Below are 7052 nucleotides of genomic sequence, written 5' to 3' on the forward strand. Positions count from 1 at the left end.
AATGATGTGGAGTGAGCGGCGGATGTTGATATGAGAACAGTTATACCGAATGGTGTCATAGTATCCCTGTGTTCTAGTTGAGTGGTGATGTAAAGGAGAGAGTAAGCATGATGGTGTGATATGATGGGTTATATGCTCTTTCAAACGTTATCTGCATTCCAGACCATACTATACACGTCATGCAATTCTATGCGCTCCAGTCCGTTCCATGCACTCCTATCCACTCAATGCACCATAGTCTGCTCTATACATTCCGGTCCGCTCCATGCACTCAAGCATTCCAGCCTGCCCTGCGCGCTCTGTCCGCCCTGCGTACTCTAGTCTGCCCCAACATTCACAATTCTGTCTAAGTGTGGACATGCCAACATTCACCTTTCTGTCCAAGTGTGGTCATGCTAACATTCAGAGTCCCATCCAGAAGCAACGCAGGCCAATATTCACAACTCCGTCCAGGTGTGGACATGCCAAGATTCAAAGTCCCATCCAGATGCAACTCAGGCCAACATTCACAACTCTGTCCGAGTGCGGCCATGCCAACATTCACAATTCGTCCAAGTGTGGACACGCCAACATTCAAAGTCCCATCCAGATGCAACGCAGGCCAACATTCACATTTCTGCTAATATTCACAGTTCTAAGTGTGGACATGCTAATATTCACAATACCGTCTAAGTGTGGACATGCTAATATTCACAATTCTGTCCGAGTGTGGACATGCTAATATTCAAAGTCCTATCAAGATGCAACGCAGGCCAATATTCACAATTCCGTCGAGGTGTGGACATGCCAACATTCGAAGTCCTAATGAGATGCAACGCAGGCCAATATTCACAATTCCGTCGAGGTGTGGACATGCCAACATTCGAAGTCCTAATGAGATGCAACACAGGCCAATATTCACAATTCCGTCCAAGTGTGGGCATGCTAACACTCACAATTCTTTCCGAGTGTGGACATGCCAACATTCAAAGTCCCATCAAGATGCAACGCAGGCCCATATTCACAATTCTGTCCAGGTGTGGACATGCCAACATTCAAAGTCCCATCAAGACGCAACGCAGGCCAATATTCACAATTCTGTCTAAGTGTGGACATGCTAGTATTCACAATTCTGTCCAAGTGTGGACATGCTAATATTATGGCACTCTACGTTATTGGGAGGTAAGATAGAGTGGCAGGGGTTTTCTGGAGTAGAGTGATTGCTCTACTCCCCACCCACGCCACTCACAGTTTCTGTTGGTGTTTGTTGACACCTGCAGACACATCTTGGGGCCATCCTTTGCGTCGGGGTACTTCGCTGCAGGGCTGCCGGGCAGATGGCTGCCCTAGGGTGTCCTTGATGTGGAGTATGTGGGCCAATCCGGATGGGGTGTGCGTGTTGGGAGGCGGGCAGAGGGAAACCGGGAAGCGGGTGGGCTAAGGGAGGGAAGGGGAACCCAGGAAATATAGCGAATGCCAGAGATTGTCGTGGGCTTCGCTCTACATTGTATAAAATTATACTGAACAAACTGTCAACGGCAGTCCCCACGGGCGAGGGTCACATGGGATGAGAATATGGGTATAGAGTTGTTGGATGCCCAGTGGAGAAACATGTGCTTACATACTGTAAATGTATACTAATGTATCCCTAAATTCCAAGTTTAAACTCATGCAATTCATACTGTTAAATAGACTTTACTGCACGTCTGCGGAACTGGGTAAAATATACAGTAGGGGGGAGTTATCTGAGTCTGCTCTTGTAGTGCTGATCATTCGCATATGTTTTGGAGCTGCACCCATCTTGCAGGTTTTTTGGATGTTGTCCTGAAAACATTGTCGGAGATAGGATTCTCGATAGAACACTCTCCTATGGGCGTACTGTTTGGAGTATGGTCTGTATTCCCGACCAAACGTCTCAGGCCGTTCGTGAACATGGGATGTATGATGGCTATAAGGTGTATATTGCAAAAGTGGATTTACAGGAACGCACCAGCGGCTAAGGTATGGTTAGTCGAATTTACATGGGCTCAGAACTGCGAGGATGCTTATATTGAGACATTGCCATGCACATCCAGACCAAAAGACACGTGGGCGAAGTTCTGCTCCTATTTGGCCAACCAGACCCCGGAGGAAACCTTATGGTTATAGTTGGAAAATAGGTAAATCTCGATTTCGCACTAGTAGTACAAATAGCCTATTTAGAGTTTAACTTGGATGCAATGGCAGATAAAGGTCTAATAATTACAAGTCGGACAAGGCAACTCAGCATGCTGCACAAATGAAGAGAATCAACAGTAAATACTGTAGGTTCTCAACCGAATTTTACAGGATAAAAGTGATCACAACCCTTTGTTATGGCTAAGAGCTGTCACTTGGCAAGATAAATTGGATTGGGATATTATTGAAGCTATTGTCAGGAAAAAAGCACTTATTCTCCCGAACTGTCTACCGATTATTGCCCTAAGATACGAGTTGGGTTTAACTTCATTGGCCGGGTGGTAAAAAATGGCACAGTACTTTCATTTTACAAAAATATATTAAACCCCCCACCCCCATTTCATTTTATATTGACCTAAAAGATAGTATACAAGACAAAAGCCTGAGGCCTATTAACAACTTTATGGCTTTGGGTGAGTCTATTCTGAGAAGCAGATCAAACAGCAGAAATGTTAAAGGAAACTCTGATGTCAACTAAAAAAAGCTCAATTTCAGAGAGACTGGATCTATATGATCGAGAAGATGTGCCGTTATAAACTTTACAAAAGTTTCTTTAAAAAGGTGATAAATTATTGGGTTCCCTGCCTAGATATTTGCAAAAATGTCCGAACTCCTATCGAAAAGCGAAGTTCCTGCGTTTTAGATTAAATATGTTACCCACATGTGAAATCCAGTCTATTAGATCCAAATATATCGTTATTCCTAACTATTTTGGTCTATGTAACAAAAAGGATTACATTCAAACCCTGGAACACCTACTGGTTAACTTCGACTCCAAAAAATGTAAGATTACTAATGTTTAGTAGATTTAAACATAATGTGTTATGTTTGCAAGGGAAAAACTTTGGGACAGGTGGTCTAGTGATCACGAGACACCTCAGACAATATTGGTACTAACATTTCTATACAAAATGAATCTGCGCTTGATTAGCTGTTAAATATGTCTGATTTCTATCCTCCACTCAGACTGTTTCCTTGTAAAATTAGCATTAAGCTCTTTATTAGCAAAGTAGTACTAAAGCACTTTATTAGTGATCAAAGGTTTGCTTGATAGCTTGCGGTTACCTAACCTACAGGAGCAAGGCATTTTTGGGGTACTGTAATGACTAATTTTGTGTGTTATCTTTTTAATTTGTTTTAATATTTGTATCAGTATACATATTACATTTTGAGGTTGAAGGAGATATATTTTAATAAATATTTGGAATTTGAAAAATATGATTGGAAACACTTGTTAATGTTATGATCATTTACAGATAATGTTTGTATGATTTTGTTGTGTTAGGTTAATTTAACCAATTCACAATAAAATATATATATATATATATATATATATATATATATTCGAGGAAACATTTGCATTTATGCACTTCAACTACGAAAACGGAGCTGCATATACACACAGAAAACACAGTTTTAATTATCTGACCAGAAATGGGTAAATATGGGTAAAGATATGCAGATTTAAGTTATTACTGTTATTTCAGCCATGTTTTTTTTTTTTTACACCTTTTACAAGCCTGTAACGTGTGCGCCATGGCTCCACACCTGGCCCCGGCCCATCACACACCATCTCCTCACCCCCTAATGCGATCCATGAGTATTCTCCCCTCTTCCCATTTCCAGCATTGGTTAAGAGTAGGTATTCTATGCAGCACCTTGCTCACAACTAGAATACTTGTATATCGTGAAATGACGGTCACTTCTGCTTATAAGTAAGATGCTAATGAGATCCTGTTACATAAAAAACGCAAACCGACGTTACAACGAATACAAACATGTTCCCTCGTGTTAGCGTGTCTCTCATATGGCCACTCCATATTTGGCTCTTAAGCCGCACCCTTTATTTTGGCTTTTTCCTTTTACTCTGCTAAGAGCCTCCAATATCCGAGTATTCTATTCATTTTTTTGCTTTGGGTCTTGCAATTCTTTGCGTGGAGTCTCCAAGCCCTTCTCTTTCTCCGCATACCACACAGGCCCGTTTGTTTTCTCCGCACCTTCCTCAAATGTACGAATTTCACTTAACAAGGTATGTCTGCGAGTGGTTTACATACCATGTAGCTTCTACAGCACTAAGCCTTTATTTCCTAACCCAGACACGCGGGTAAAAAGCAGGGCGAGCTTGGCAATAATACATATGAAGTGCAAAGCACCAGCGTGTTCTCGAAAGGCGATGGGGCTTGCTAACTGGGCCAATAGCTTCCTCGGCCCCCGCCTTTGAGGATAGGATGTGATGTGATTTTTTTTTTATAAACTTAGATTGTCAGACGCGATATAGGTGCACTGACAACCCTTGAGGGAGATAAATATTTAATTATATAGGCCCATTGAGAAGACATTCTGTCAAACTGCACTCTGCCACCTTCTTCCTCCCTCTCCTGCCCGGGAGCCAGGGATCGCTTGCTGCCTACTTAATTCTCTACCGGAGTGTCCGTTAGGCCGGTGTGTACAGGCAGAGGCCTGGCCATTTTCTTTCCGAGAAGGGAACGTACTTACCACTCAGATGCTGGCAACCAGCGGTTTTGTGCGGACTGCGATTCCGGCGCTGGGTGAGGTAGGAGACGCGCCCTGACAGCCGCCGAAGGGATGTGAGACAACGCACTGGCTGTGGGATTGCCGATGCGTCGCAGCGCTGCCAGAACTGAAAGTAGTGCCGCTGGGTGGTGGGAGGTGCCGTGCTCAGGCCAGTGTTACAAGAAATTCAGGTCCCAGTGCAGATCGTGTTTCCCCCTGTTAGATCGCGCATGCGCAGCGTTGGGCTTGCTTCGCCGAGCGGCGTTTGACAGCATTATGGTTGCTACATTGGCAAATTACTGCAAAAACTGCTGCAAACGTTTTCATTCGCACATAGCACTCCGTGGAGTTCAGCTCAGTCATCACGTTTTTTAAATATTTTGTATTATTGTGACACGATCAAAAATTGACTTTTCACAATTGCACATTCAATACAATGAAAAAAAACAATGTAATCGAATAAAACCAGTTCCTCAAATACATACAAAATATATAGAAAAAGAAAAAAAGAAACACATCATTCCAACTTCTAGAATAGACATTCTAGTTAAAATTCGACTATTTAAATTATCCATATATATCACCAAGGAGATCAATCTCTTTCAACATTCTAATTACCTCAGTAGTTAACAAAGGTCTCTTTGCCGCATTTAGTCTTTCACACATGCAGTCCGTGTCTTCATCAGCTCTTTATAGAAAACGACCCAAATACTGTGTAAAATATTTACAAGAGCCGGATATTCTACAACTATTTGTTTTAATGTCTGTACTACATCTGACTTCTTATGGTTACCACGTATTCCCTGACTTAGATCAGGATTCATTCAGATGCTCCACACATACAAATCTTACAGAAAGTCAAAGACACAGAGGTGACAGATTATGCTTTCTCTCAACTTTACTGTTCGAGCAGCATCATCAAAAACAATAACATACAAATGCGAAAACTACAATCCCCATGAGATTAAAGTTGTTTTTAATGTTATTGGTCTTTCCAGCATGTGGCTTTTACCCACCAATAGTCACAGTCCATCCATATAAATCCTGTCCACCATTTTATGTAATCCTCTTTCTTTTTCTGATCCTTTCCGAACTGTAGCATCCCAACTGGTCGATGCTGTAGAATGGTGCTCTTCAACAACTATCATCCCATTGCTTTATTATCCACCATAGAACCTGAAACACAAACCATATTTCAGTCTTCTGTCGCAAGGGTGGGTAATCGACATGTGCAAGAAAATCCGAAAAGTTCACTTTTTGAAACATATCGTCATAACATCATTATGCTCACATTACAACATCTTATTAACAACACATGACATTGATTACTCAGTGGGATAATCCTTTCGCCTCTGTGTCATTAATAGAATTATGACTTTCTCTAACGTATTTATGGAAAATCTGAATTCTATGTCAAAATACGGAGGCTCGGATTATGCTTTTTCAAAGCTTGCCTACCACCAACGTTGCCACTTTTTTCACTGGCTTAAAATAAAACATTTTAAAAGTCGATTCTTTCAACCAGGCTGCTGCCTTGAAAATGTCTTCCAGTCTGGCCCCTGCTTGAAAAGCCTTAGAGGCCATTGCTCCTCTCACTGAATGTGCTCCATAACAGTCTGTATCTACTTGTGCTTGTGACATAACCCACCGGATCCATCTAGCTAGTGTAGCTGATGCCACTGCCCGAAAGGTTTCCTTATGACTATGAATAACTGAGTCAATCCTGGAGGTCGCAATTCCCTAGCAATGAACTAGTAAACTGAAATGCATCGCACTGGCCATAGTTTGGATTTATCTGGTAATGTTTCATATGATATTGATCTCAACACCGTTTTTGTCCTTTTTACGATATCGAACGTGTAGAGATAAGGTTTTCCTATTGATCTCTAGCACTCTGACGTCAGATAACCTCTTACACGCCAGTAAGCATAGAAGCATAGCCAATTTGGCTGATAATGCCTTACTGGTCAGCTCATCGTTATCTGACCATGATGTGAACATTCCTCGGACTTTATCCACATCCCATACTTGATCGTATTTCTGTCTTAGGGGTCTAATTATTCTAACCCCTTTCAAAAGTCTGCAAATCAGAGGGTGTTCTCCCACTGTTATCCCTTCTATTCTCGGGTGTCCCGGCGAAATGGCTGAACGAGCTGTGTTTATCGTACTATATGCCATGCCCTGAGCTGCTAACTGAGCCAGAAAGTTGGCTACGTGTACCACATCTTTTCCAGTGGAATGCACGTTCCTTTCCACACACCATTTGTGCCATCCTGGCCAAGCAGTTCTATATGCTTTCCAGGTCCCAGGTGCCCAGGCCTCTTCGATAATTTGTTCAGCCT

General features: G+C 42.2%; 1 protein-coding gene across 7 annotated transcripts in view; it reads right to left on the reverse strand.

Moving 5' to 3' along the window:
- The window catches only part of FAR1 (fatty acyl-CoA reductase 1), a 1197112-nt gene extending 1192150 nt beyond the window's left edge, over positions 1-4962 (reverse strand). For 3 of the 7 annotated variants that reach the window (XM_069623606.1, XM_069623605.1, XM_069623604.1), the window contains exon 1: positions 4693-4822. The gene's annotated coding sequence lies outside the window, so the exon portion shown is untranslated. Of the gene's footprint in view, positions 1-4692 lie in introns of all 7 variants that reach the window. The other 4 variants (XM_069623609.1, XM_069623608.1, XM_069623607.1 and 1 more) reach the window with 3 other exon arrangements.
- Between the last annotated feature and the right edge of the window lie 2090 nt (positions 4963-7052).

Source organism: Ambystoma mexicanum, chromosome 11 (assembly GCF_040938575.1).
Source record: "Ambystoma mexicanum isolate Mex_15411 chromosome 11, UKY_AmexF1_1, whole genome shotgun sequence".
Lineage (NCBI taxonomy): Eukaryota > Metazoa > Chordata > Amphibia > Caudata > Ambystomatidae > Ambystoma > Ambystoma mexicanum.